This window comes from Apteryx mantelli, chromosome 14, assembly GCF_036417845.1.
Source record: "Apteryx mantelli isolate bAptMan1 chromosome 14, bAptMan1.hap1, whole genome shotgun sequence".
Taxonomy (NCBI): domain Eukaryota; kingdom Metazoa; phylum Chordata; class Aves; order Apterygiformes; family Apterygidae; genus Apteryx; species Apteryx mantelli.
This window is the reverse complement of record NC_089991.1, coordinates 10086248-10098465: the sequence shown is the minus strand read 5'-3', so window position 1 is coordinate 10098465 and position 12218 is coordinate 10086248. Positions and strand designations below refer to the sequence as shown.

Sequence of the window (12218 nt, the reverse complement as noted above, 5' to 3'; positions counted from 1 at the left end):
TATTTCTTGAGTTTGCAGGCTGCTAGTGCTCTGCTCTTGAGATGGTCTCCACAAGGCAGACTGTGAATATATACAAATGCAGGTGTCTTAAACTGTTCAACTGTAACATAAAACAACCAGCCGAATCTGTCACTGGTACAATGAGGCTGGTAATATTTATTGAGATCTTGACTTTCAGGTAATGGTCTGCCTCTACTAGGCAATTGATTTTGGCTGGACATTTGGTTAATAACTTGAGACAAGCATCACTTGCTCTGTGGGCAAAACTAAACAACTTTTTGACAAAGAAAATGTGTTAGGATTCTAGTGGAAGTGTATGTAGCTCAAAATATCTAGGGGATTAAACGACAGATTTGTCATTTTTCTCTGCAGCATAAAATCTCCCACTAGGATGCCCTCCTCCCAGAAGCAGTATAGGTACGAGATACTACCCTGTTTGCAAATTAGCCTAAGAAGTTCCAGTTTCCTTTCTGTTTTCTGGCTTTTTTCTGCATTCCCAGATATCTGCCACTAGGTGAAGTGTGAACATGGGTCAGGCGCGGCTTTGCTGTCAGCAGAACTAGTTAGTTAAACATTCCCAGGTGACTCTGGTAGGACTGTGTCTCACCTGAGTTAATGGTATTTAGTGCTGGTTTGATAAAAGAGCTTTTTGGCAGCTTCACTGCTGAGGTATAGAAAAGCTCAGCAGAAGACTTGAAAGCAGGTTAGATTCTGTCAGACTCCACTTAAAATGTCACTTGAACCTTATCAGCAGAGAGTACTTATTTACAGACCAAGTCACAGTTAAACGAATTGATTCAAAATGTTCTGCCAAGACACCTTGAGAACAAATGACACTGAAGTTTTAGGAACATGGGCACAGCTAGATTTGAAAGTACAGTAGATCCTTTTCCTATACAGATATTCTAGAAAATGATACTTAAAACAGAGCCTGTCCCAATTTCCCAGTCTGTCTCACACCTCCAGCCTCTGTACAGTCTCTCTCCAAGTTTCTCCTTCCTAGAAGGAGGCCTTGGCCTCCGCTATTTTAGTGAATGTAACTTTGCAAGAGTGGGTTCTGTCTTTAACCCAAATATCTCACCATGATTTCTCTGACAGGTCTGAAATGGCAAGTCTACCTGTTTAACATCATGAACTCTAAGCATCATGCTTAGCATAGACTTTGGTATTGTGGGAGCTACAGAGCAAGAGATGCTTTACAGGTGTTCCCTCGAACAAACAACGCACCATGCGTTAATCAACTGAAATGCAACTGAAATAATTGAAATTTAGCCTAAGCAATTGTGTTAGTGTCTGATACATTGCAGTGATCTAAAGGGTATACTCTGTTCCCTAAATATATATGTTGTACTATAGTGTGTGGATTCATATATCTTGAACACTGGCATGTATTGAAAGTCGTAGCATAGTTGTGTAGCTATATAGGTTACATTTCTACATAAAAAAGATTGGTTTACTCACAGGAAGAAGCATTAGAATAGGTATCCTGCTGTGTTTTGTTCCAAGAAATTACAGGAAGCGTGTATGAATATTTTCGACAGGCATAGCACATCTTGAATGTACACTGCCCTTATGTACATTGTGGGTATTTGCCCATCCTTACTCTGGAAACCAGAGACTTTATCCCCTTAGTGTCGACAGGCAGTCAATGAAGTTCCTGCCATGTGCCATGCTTGTTGCCTTCATTGGTTCGTATGTACAAGCTGTCAATCACCCAGCACAGTGGAGGTAAATACTTCTTCCTGCATGGAGTAGGAACATGGAGAAGGCCACTGCCTTCTGTAACAATCCAGTGAGATCTCTGCAAGTCACCCTAATTAGCTTTCCAGGCCCGGACCTGATAATTTTCAGCCCACAGCAGGTTCTCCTGCCTGGTGTCTACTCCACTGCTCCAGGCTGCTCATTGCCCTGGACAGCACTGTCCTCTAGGCAGGACTCCACCCACTACTTCTAACTGGAAGGCATCTTCCTACCAAAGATGGCACACGGTTGTCCATATACACTGGGGAAAAGTGCACATATGAGAAGACACCACAAGGTTGCCTCCTAGACAGATCACTGAATTCAACAGCTGGCCTGGAAAGCAGGGAGCCATGGAGTAAGTACAAGAAAAAAAAAAATAACAATACAAAAATAAAGCAGTCAAGAAATCAGGTTCCAAGAGATCATGTTCTGCATCTCCATCTTTGCCCCTGACTCCAGGAGCTATACTAGGGAGCCACATAAGCACTAGGATGCCAGCAGTAACACTGACCACGCTGACCCAGGCCCTTGACCACCCACCTAAATCTAAGGCTCTACATCCATAATTGCGTACCTCACCCCCACAGTCAGACCTTGCTAAGGGGCACAGGAGGTGCCCAGGACAGAGTTTTACCACTGCAATTGCCCGATTCGGCACTGGAGCTGTCACTTTCTTGCCCTGAGCAACCCATAGATTTCCTCGGACCACCACACCACCTGTCTCTTCTTTGGGAGATCACTCTTGCTGTTCAGCTCACAGGCATATAGACGGGAAGTCTGTAAGATAGTTAAGTGCTGACTGAGGAATATCAGCCTCCCTTGAGGCACTCACATGCTCCTTTCAGGCAAGCCACAAAAACAACCCCCAGCAATCAACGGGCTTCAGCATATGGAGTGGGGTCACTTCATAACCTCCTTCCTCCACCCAGCCAGCATTTGTACCTTCCAGATCTGGGCAGATGGGGGTTTTAGCTCCAGCTTATCCTTCCGCAGGATGGAAATCCCTCAGCTAGTCAAGACTTTGTTGTAGAAGGACAGGTTGCTCAGTTCTTAGCTACACCTAGAAGAACAGCTAGAAAGAGGATTTCCTTTGCAATCCTGCCACTGATCTCATGCTGTAATCCTCTGCATTATGGCCTCTCCCCTTTTAATCTTTGAAGTCAGATGCAGCATATGGCTAATGAACGCTCGGCTAGAGGAAAATCCCCATGTGTGCAGAGGCCAGCACAAGCGCAAAGACCCGCAAGCAAGCAAAGGCAGTGCCACATTTTATGGTTCTGAACTCCAGAGAGTCTCTGGACTCACACCAGGGCAAGATCTGGCCATTGATATAACATCCTCTAACATCCTCTCTTACTTACCCAAGGAATTTCTTGTTTTACATTTTCCATTACAGTTTTTGCCAATGTTGATGCCATATTCTCTGGAAGAATCAAAACTGAAGTTAGGATATTTTCTTAGCAAATAATGCAACTTCTCAGTGTAATTCACTGATAAATAAATGACATTACTGATTTAATACACTTTTCCAAACATTCCTGGGCTTTGCCATATTATTTAATTAACAAATAGTTGCTATAGAAGTGGGAAGGAACAATAGTTAGTTGTAGCTGTTTCATGAAATTGCCTATGCTCACTCCAAAATGCCTAAGTATCATTCAAGCTACAGTTTCCATCTTTGTTTTTCACTTGGCCACAATGTGGCCAATAACTATTTACACTGAGCCACACGCCTGCAGAAATTGATAGGCCTGAAGGCAGTATTTGAATTAATCTAAAAAACAAACAAAATTGATTATATAGTTAAAACATATCGGTATGAAAACATATCCTTGTGTTTATGAACTCATAAAATAGAGCTTGATTCAGGTAATGTCAGAGAATGTTTTCCTGAACTAACAAGAACATGAGCAGAACTTTGTACCCTGTGGGTAAAGGCTAACATGGTTTCACATTACTTACATGATGAATTTAGTGTACTGGCCCCCAGTACAAGGACAGACGTTGACATGCTGGAAGGAATCCAAAGGAGGCCACCAACAGGTCAGGGACTGGAGCACAGGGCATACAAGGGGAGGCTGAAGGAGCTGGGCTTGGCCAGCCTGGAGAAGAGAAGGCTACGGGGCATCTAATTGCAACTCCCTAATGGGGATTATATAGAAAATGAAGCCAGACTCTTCTCAGAACTACACAGAAAAAAGAGGAAATTCTGATTGAGTGCAAGAAAAATATTCTTTGCCACAAAGCTGGTCAAACAGTGGTGCAAGGACCAGAGAAGCTGTGGAATCTCCCTCCTTGGAGATACTCAAAGTTTGGCTGGACAAGGAATGCCATGAGCATCCTGATATGACTTTGAGGTTGGACCTACTCTGAGCAGGTGTTGAACTAGACACCTCCAGAGAGCCCTTCCAGCCTAAATTATTCTGTTAACACAGGAGTTATATAATGTTCTCTCCTACAAATGGTTTTTATTAATAAAGAATATAATGTATCTCTGTGACCCGGGAGACCAGTCTCAGAGTTTTCCTATGACCTTCACTAAAGGTGATGGGTAAGTGATGCAGAGTTCCCAATACATTTTTAGAGGATAGCCAGTAAGAATATGCAGAGCAGAAAGAGTAGATTTTAATCATTATTAAAAAAAAAAAAAAAAAAAACCCACAAAACCTTATCTTCAGACTATGATTATTTCAATAATTCCAGATCTCTCTATTTCAGGATAGGCCCAGGTCTCCTGCCACCATCACACTTCCACAAAGGCACGTCAGCCTTTGAATCTATAATAAATGCCCAGGTGAGAAGTGGCTGTCTAAACTGATGGTTGCACACCAGGCACAGGTCTTCTGCAAACATCAAAGCAGTAGAGGTGCCAGCTTACCAGAACAGTTGCCTGCACTGCAGAAAATAAGCTGCCAAAACAGTGGTCCCTTTGCTGCTGCACAGGCCAGATGGGGGTCTCGCAGTATCAGCTTTCAGAGGACATACCATCACTCCTCACCTCGCTAGTTCACATGGTGCTCTGGCTTCAGTCAGGTTTCTGGATGGTGAGACCATAGGTCAGGCCCTGTGCCATGGGGCAAGAGTTGCTCACATAAGATTCAGGAAAACAGTAGAATAAGCAGCAGAAGAAGGAAGCACTAAATAGCAGAAAGCTTAGTTGGACAACAGCCCAGGGTTTTACTCTTTAGAGTAAACATACTGCAGGGCAGATGGCTTGGACGCCAAGCAGGAGATGTTATCATGCAGCTGGTCAGAGGAAGTGGAAATCATTGGTTTAATCAGTTTTCCTGACACTTCAGTGATCTCAGCTGTGTGTTCCTGACTGCTAATTTCATCTTTGCCTCAACCCAAATAGTAACAATGAAAAGGTGGCTGTGGTGAAGTAGCAGCCAACCTGGGTATGACATCATTTACTGCTGTCTGTCAGAAGAAAGTGACTTTGGCAGCTTCACTGGTAAGGCTGAGAACATCTCCTTCAGGAGTTTGGGTCAGGAGAAATGCTTCCAAGGGTAAAAAAAAAATTCAATAGATTCTTATCTGCAAGGAGGCATTATTTATAGACCAATGCACAGTGAAAACAGAATGAATAAGCATGTTCTGCTATGAAAGCAAATTGCTTTGAAGTTATGTAAACCAAGGGAATATTTGAACACATCTCCAAAGGACAGCAGATGAGGCGTTTGCTAGCTACCAGTCACCTAGCAGCGCACACGTCATCAGAATAGCACACAGCAGGGGGATTGTGGCTACATCCCTTGGATTTCAATCAGCTACCCAAGTCACCAAAGACTAGCTGAGTGTCATTGCCAAGAAAGGCCTATAGGCAGAAAAAAGAGATTTTAATGGGCTAATGAGTAGGGTAGGAAAAAGTAATTCAGTATAGCTGGGCCGAGTAATTGTGTTACCCCCTGAGCAGCAAAGAGGAATACTAAGGCCTCAGGGAAAGTCCCTTGATCCCTGGAGAGCTGCATCCTGGCGCTTGTTTACAGAGGGATATGTAACCCGGATATGACTACATTAGGAAGGCTATGGCAAGGCTGGCTGCAGAGACAGATTACAGTCTCCCACGAAACAGATCATCTCTCCACAGGGAGCTGCCAGCAGTCATTCATTTATCACAGGAACATGCCTTCAGTGCCCCCTCAGTTCTATTTCTTAAGATTGACAGAAATGTCTACGGACCACAAAGCATTTTCAATGAGAGGGTAATTATCCTTCCATGTTTACCTTCCCCTCCCCTTGGTAAGTAACATATCAAGTTTGTGGAGGACCATCTATAACCGTGTGACAGATTCCTTTGATCCCTGCCATGCTGATAGGGTGCAGACATACTCTTGATCAGAGGGAGAGGAGGGCTGGAATAACTACTGGGGAAATGGCCAAGGTCTTATACTCAGGGCTTTCAGCTCAGCCCCAGTTCTGCTAGTGAGATTCCCCCATCAGTCTGTGTCTCTCAGCCTTCAGGTCCTGCTCTGCAAAATGTAAATTTGGCCTGAGAGTTGCCAGTTCTCCACCTGGTCCTCAAGCCCTTGGGGCCAGGGTCTGTGCTCTGCATCATGCAAGCTCAGGACAGGGCAAGCTGAGGCTTTGTATTCTTCTGAGGGAGCTAGAAGTGCAGAAGGTTATACACAGATAATGACAGGAATGAGAGATAAATTATCCTGAGGTGTCATTTAAGTTAGATAAAACTTCAAGAGTGTCCCTTCTCCCCATGCACAAATTCCATATGGGAGAAAATAACTGGGAGTGTAAAGAGGTGGCAGCTCCTGAAGGTGCCAGTTCATTGGTGCCACAGCAGCCTGGAGGCCTCCGTCTGCCCAGTCCTGAGAAAGGGGGCTGTATCAAGTCCACAAGCAAAGCTTTCTTTCCAGGTGAAACCATGAAATGAGCCCGTGCAGAATGGGAATGAGCAGAACATCAAGCAAAAATGCACTCACGGATCTGACCTTATCGCCCAGCAAACTAGCAAAAGTTCACATGCAACACAGTGTTCGAACAAGAGAGGTAAAGGAGGTTGCTCTCATTTAGGGAAAGAAAACCAGGAACCTTTGAGATGTGGGATGAATGAAGGTTTGTTTTTTAAGAGAGATCTTGTAAAAAAGAAAGGGGAGGGAGTACTCTCTGAAGGACTGGGTGCAATAGCAATTTAACATTCTCCAGAATGGCTAAAAAAGAAAATCCACTGCTCTCCCTGGTGGGAAAGAGAAGGAGAACAGGGTGAGAGACAGGATGCATCCTGGTGCTACAGCCTGAACTGTCACTTGGCTGCAATAGGTGAAACTGGATGGAGAGAGTTCCCATAGCTTCAAAAGTGTTAGGGTCACAACCGCTGAATATTATTTCCTTCAACATTAACATCAAAAGAAAGGGGAGCAATTCAATTTGTTCAGCAGGGCTGAACTTTAACGGGAACATGGGCTGATTCTTTGCAGCTGGATGTGGGTGAAGCACCGTTGGTGCTGACAGAGAGGAACATGTTGTTGAATTCCAGGATTTTACTGTTTCACAGTTATGGCAGTGAGGTATGTAGCAGGACTTTTACCAGCTACAAACTATTGCACTGGCAAAGTAAAGCAGTCATTGACTTAATATGTTAGTTTGTTCATGATGACTGCTATGCTGCATTTGATTATATGGCTTGTGGCTTGGCACTGTGCCACGTTTGCAAAACTTCTGTCAAGAGAGCTGAGTGCACTGATACCTGCAGGGATTTTCTGAGTCTCCTTTTCTAGTCCTAAAACAGGATCCGCTTTGCTTTCCTGATGTTATCAGAAAAGATTGTTTGTGCACACTTCAGTGGCAAAGAAATATTTCTCCTATTTGTCTCATATTTTGTATCTTTCTGCCATCTTTCTCTTCATACGTTTGAATGCAGGCTGTGGTAAAGATCAATATTAGGAAGCTAGTGTTAAATCACTGCTGAATAAAATGCCAACAGAAGGTATATGCATCACTTATGCCTGTTCCTACACTGCCTGCTCAGCATCCGGCTGACATCATTTGGGATGCTGCCACAGACAGCAACAGGAGCTCAGGCAGTGTCTTGGTTTGCCTTCGTTCCTGTTCACTGGAACGACTGCTGTTCCTGTATCCCCTGATGTTTCTCGTCAGAGCGTGTCCCCTGTCCTCTGAAGGACAGAAAGGGAGGAGGGAAAGTCTGCTGTTAGAGGTTCAGTATGTCCATTTTCCTGAAGCAAGATGCTGGGAATGCAAATAAACTCACAGATGATGCAAGTGAAGGAGAGTTCATCTGAGTTAACCACCAACAATGAAGTGGTTTTAGCATCTCTGACATTATAATCCTATCAGTCAACAAGTCTATGACATCTGAATATGCTGCATCATTTGGATTTCCACTCTGGCTATTTTCTTTTCTCTGCTAAAACTTCGCAATTTCCCCCTGAGCACAAACAACAAGTGGAGAGGAAAACAGAGGATGAATTGGAAAGCATGAGGGAGAGGCCAGGGGCTAGGAGACTGTCACTCGGAAAGCAAGCTCTTTCTCTCGGACTGACATATTACAGGCACCGATCCCACATTCATTGATGTAAGTGAAACCATCTGTGCCACAGATCTGGTCTGGAGCTTGGCCACGGGGCCCTGACTGCCGTTCTCAGCGGTGCCCCTGTGCTATGTGCTGCAGCTAAGCGTAAAGGGAACAGAGACAAGCAGTAAAGCAATAAATTTCCAAATAGTTCATTCCTCAGTGGGCCTGAATGAAACTAGGGTTTAGCTTCTATGAATGAAAAGTATGCAGGAAGAAATTCACTGTATGAACTCTTTTTGTTTGCAAAGCCACAGTATGTTTAAACTTACGGGGCTGCACCTCAGCTGGTGAAAATCAGGAGAAGCCTTCTAGGCTAAGTGGGTGTTTGCCAGCTGGAGACTGGCCCCCTTTCATTATTTCTTTTTGCTTTCTTCATATCTACTTGTTGGTCAGCGGCACGCATGCAACAGAAGCCTAGAGCATGGCAAACAATCAAATAAAATTGTATCAGACAATAACAAAAAGTGAATGAACATTTCTGAGGGTGAACATACTGAGATGGATGAAATGTGTGGATACTAGGATTATATTCTTTTAAATATAGAGGTCTAAGGTAATTTTTTAATCTTCGGACCCCAAGCTATTTCCTCTGTTTCCAGCCGGTCAAATATACCTGTGGAACTGATACAATGAGTTCATATAATTATTTCTGGATTTCATTCATCTGAGGAATATATAGTTACAAAAGTGGTAATAACAAGACCATTTAAATATTCTTTTGGAAAGAGTGACAGTCATACATTAATATCTCCCTTGAATACTTTTATTCTTTTGGAAAGAGCAATAGTTGTACATTAATATCTCTCCTGAATATTTTTAATAGTTTCAGAAGTCAGTGGGGTGAGCCATGTTGTTACCACGCACTCCCCAAGAGAGTGACACAATATCTAGGCCCATCCACATGCTCCTCCAACAAATACGATATCTGAAAGAAAAGCTAACAAAAAGACAAATTATGAGCAGACATCATGTTGAAACCTATAGCTTTTTTTGGTAAAGCTTCTGAATGAAGTTTAGGTACAAAGGTTGTCAGTTATAGGTTTGTTAAAGTCACAGATGGGTGAGTGCTGATATATACCATGCTGATAAATGATGAAAAAAAATCTCTTTCAGCCTAATATAAAAAGACTATTTAAAAAATATTGTTTTCTAAATCCCACTTATCAATCAAGAAATTAAATGATTCACCTCACTTTCTCTTTGTGTTGTAAGAAAAATGACTGTAGGCTCAGAAAACATTGATAAGGCTATAAAGATAAATTGGACAAACAAGGAGAGGGCATTTATATTTCTAAAATATTGCCTCTGTGATTGGCACCAGTGCATTTACAAGTCAGAATTCCTGAGGGTCAAATGTGCATGGTGTGAAATACGTGGAAGTTTGTCGGGCCCTGGGGCTGCTCAGGATCTCGGTCCATGGCCTTTGGAGCAGGCGGGATGCAGCAGAGGGCTGCAGGGCAATATATGGAGCTGTACCCACTGCATTTCACCAGTAAATTTTAGATGTCTGAACATCATACTGTGCCTTCGTAACAGGCACTGGCAAGTCACTATTTCTTCACTGCATCCTTGACTGAGAGTACAAGGCTGCATCTGCAACTATTTTCCATTCATGGAGAGAGTGATAAAATAATAGTCCATAGAAGCAGCCCTGAAAACCTGCCCTTGTGTCTGATCCTTTTAGTGCCTTTTTCTGAAAAAAAACCCTTTTCCTAGCATGCCAGTCTAATGGTCTTTGAGAACAGCCTGACAATTTGGAAGCTGCTCCGGCTTTTGACCAAGCTGAGGAAGGAAGTCAGCTGCAGGGCTCTGCAGCATTACACATCTGAAAAGCAACAGAGCAGGCGGCTGGGTAGCACAAAAGCATCTGCCACCCTCATGGTGGAGACGGTTACTGAATATGCTTGCAGTCTGTCAAGCACTGAGTCACAAGATGATACCTTGGTGCTCCCCAGCACAGAAATCCATATATATCTATCACCAAGCAGGCATCCACCTTAGCCAGCTGTACCTTAAAACCACCTTTCAGATTTATTAGTGACACTTAACCCTGATATTGTTCTACCTCTCTCCTAAGCCACGAGAGTTCAATGCTTCCTTCTGAATGTGCCAGTCTTGGTCTGACGGTTGCTTCCTCATCAACATGAAGCAGAAAAAGATCATCTGATTAACAGATGCTCAGTAGGAACCCTGGAGCAGCTGAAAGCTGACTCTGAGGGACAGAAGACAGCTCTGTCAGTGAGAAGAAGGCTGCCCTACTTTTATAGACTTATATAGCTTCATAAAACACCCCCTGCGCCTGAGTGAATATATAAACTCCCATGTCAGGCTTTTCCCATTTTCTGGCCTAGTTTGGTGATTTATCCCATTATGTACTTTCACATGAAATTTATCGGTGAATACTGCATGGAAACTGTGTTTAGTGACTACTTCAGCTTCTTCCCTGGATTGCTATGATTTCATCTCAGCTTTGAGATGTGCCTCTTTGAGTTCATGTTTTGCCTTTGGTGTCATCAGACAATGAGCTCCACAGAGGAGGCTTTGGCAAGTCTGTGTCCAGCTAATGTCACTCAGCGCAGATCTTAACAGCTTTACTACAAAAGCCAGCAATCAGAGCTAAGTCCAAATGAAATTATGCCAAAGTCCACAAAAATTTTATTCAGGTCTTATCCATAAGTAGAGTTTATTTAAAAATCAAGTCACAGTTAAACTGGAATAAATCAGCATGTTCTGCAAAAACGCCTTAACAGCAAATGGCAAGAAGGTTATATAAACCAAAGAAATATTTACATTAGGACAGAGATTCAAGAAAAATACAATAAGCCATTGTTAGTTACAAATCATCTTGGAAAGTACATGCCAGCCACAAAATCTAATAGCATGGCAGTACTTAAGGCCTTATTCCCTGATACAATGCCCAGAATATCTCCAAGTCTGGAACATTTGCCTTCAGTGCATTAATCTAGCCTGACAATTCAAAGAGTGACTTTCCAAATGGGTCCAAATAATTGTGTTACTCTCTGGTAAACTACAATAGGACATTGAATCAGGGAGGCTATAGCTTTAGTCTAGAAGTCCTTTAATGCCCTAAATATTGGACTAGAAATAGCCTTATCTTGGGGGACCTAGTGCCAAACTAGATGCAGTGGTTGTAACTATATTGCCATTAGCCGGAGAGTGGCCCCCAGCTCCCCCTCCCACCCTGCCATCCATATGGAGACAAAAGTGACAGAAAATGTAATCATCGTGTCCTGAACTCTTTGGTCTCCTATATAGGCCAAAACATGACTATTATGCAGACCCACTTTCCTATGGTTTGCAATATATCTTGTTAAAACTGGTCACCAGCCCTCCTCTGCATCCTTTTCCCTCTCGTATGGCTTTAGAAGCAAGGCGGCTGCAGTGATTTATCAGGGCTGTCCCACACTACAGGTGTGATTTCTGCTCAGCTCCCGCGAGGTACCAGGCCTGGAGCTATTCTGGTGCATTAATAAATCAAAGGCTTTTGTGAGTGGACTTTTCTGCTCTCTGTGACCCTGAAGGGAGCTCAATGTGCCCCTCCTGTAGTTTATATCCTATAACAGTACATGGTGCTGAGGTCAATTCAGTGGAGACAGGCTTACATCACCTTTGCTGACAGCAGCTGCTGCCTCTTCCATGTGGCAGGCTGTGCAGACAGTGCTGACAGCAGGAGCCGGGATGGGGCACCTCTCAGCTAGGCAGCAAGTTTCCCTTCCCAGTCAACAGTGAGAAAGCACTCTTCTTGTGAGCAGGCCATCCACCTTGTTTTAGATATTGCCCCTTGGAGGAGCTGGACCATGCCCTCAGGGTGCCTGTTTCCCTGCACTGACTGTAAAAAAGGGAGTCTAGATGATGAGAACACATGGAGACATTAAGGGCTAGATGAGATTAATCTTGCCAGTGAGAC

At 43.5% G+C, this 12218-nt stretch overlaps 1 long non-coding RNA gene across 1 annotated transcript; it reads right to left on the bottom strand.

Moving 5' to 3' along the window:
• Positions 1-23: 23 nt before the first annotated feature.
• On the bottom strand, positions 24-4777 carry LOC136993331 (uncharacterized). Its single transcript, XR_010885617.1, has 3 exons — positions 4742-4777; positions 3105-3166; positions 24-60 (listed from the first exon to the last, which is right to left on the bottom strand). It is a non-coding gene; the product is annotated as an uncharacterized lncRNA (long non-coding RNA).
• Positions 4778-12218: the final 7441 nt, after the last annotated feature.